The 1,170-nt window shown below is 53.9% G+C and overlaps 1 long non-coding RNA gene across 1 annotated transcript in view; it reads left to right on the plus strand.

Moving 5' to 3' along the window:
* Positions 1-323: 323 nt before the first annotated feature.
* LOC144229863 (uncharacterized) overlaps positions 324-1,170 on the plus strand; it is a 3,209-nt gene continuing 2,362 nt past the window's right edge. The window contains exon 1 of the long non-coding RNA XR_013334637.1: positions 324-389. This is a non-coding gene — a long non-coding RNA (uncharacterized LOC144229863). The remainder of the gene's footprint in view (positions 390-1,170) is intronic.

The following is a 1,170-nucleotide window of genomic DNA, read 5'->3' on the forward strand; positions in this document are numbered from 1 at the left end:
CAGAGATTGGAAGGATGAAGAGCGGGGCTGCCGAGGTGTGGGAATGGCCTCCAGGAGCCTGAAAAGGCAAGGAAATTAATTCCCACTCGGAGCCTTCAGAAAGATTACAACTCCGCTGATGCTTTGATTTTAACTTTTCAAAAAACGTTTCTTTTTGAAAGAGAGAGAGGGAACAAACAGGGGAGGAGCAGAGACACAGAGGGACAGAGGATCCGAAGCAGGCTCAACGCCAACAGCCCCCCCCCCCCTCGTTTCATGCGGGGCTCGAACTCACGCACTGTGAGATCACGACCTGAGCCGAAGTCAGACGCTTAACCGACAGAGTCACCCAGGCGCCCCCAACGCTTGGATTTTAGCTCCGTCAGATTCATTTTGAACTTCTGACCTTCGTAAGTGCGAGATAACGAATTCGGCTTATTTTATGCCACTACATCTGTGGTCGTTTGTTATGGGAGTCATAGAAAATTCATCCCGAAGCGGAGGCTCGGAAGGGGGCAGTGATAAGACTCAAATGGGGTCTTGCTGTCTACAGGAACTGTGCTCAGCCTCCTAACCGCAAGGTTGACTCAACAGCCAACTGGGGTCAGGAGCTGAAGCCGCCAACGCCATTCTCTCCCCACCCCCCACCGTGAAGAAGAAATGACCCCCGGGAATGAGCAGAGGGGAATTCTGCTGTTTTTAAATGCTGGAATTGTTATGGGAAAGTGGGAAGTTTGGGGCCAGGCACAGCGAAGAGCTTCCCTAGTATGGAACTCCAGCTGGTGAGAACTGGCTGCCTGGGGCTCTGTGCGGAGCAGCAAGGCCGAGCCCAGGCTCCTGGGGAAAGCGTGCTGCGGTCGATTGGTAATGCCTGACGTGGCCTTGACCTGGCTGAACAGCATTGTATGCTAATCTGGATTAGATGGGTTCCCTCAGGTTGGCCCTGGATCTGGTTCATCGTTTTATTCCTGAGTGCCCTGAAACAAAGCAAGCACTCACTCAATGTTTGAAGGAGGGAGGGAGAGAGGGAAGAAGGAGGGAGGGGAAGCGGGGAAAGAGGAATCTGTTTCCCGGAGGCCAGGATGAGGGCCAGTGGGTAGAATCCCAGGGTGGAGAGCTTCCGATTCCCCTCCTTGTTCAGTTCATAGCAATCCCTTCATTTGCGGGGGGTGGTGGGGGTGCAGCCCTGCC

The sequence above is a fragment of the Crocuta crocuta genome, unplaced genomic scaffold (assembly GCF_008692635.1).
Source record: "Crocuta crocuta isolate KB4526 unplaced genomic scaffold, BGI_CrCroc_1.0 scaffold193, whole genome shotgun sequence".
NCBI classification, from domain to species: domain Eukaryota; kingdom Metazoa; phylum Chordata; class Mammalia; order Carnivora; family Hyaenidae; genus Crocuta; species Crocuta crocuta.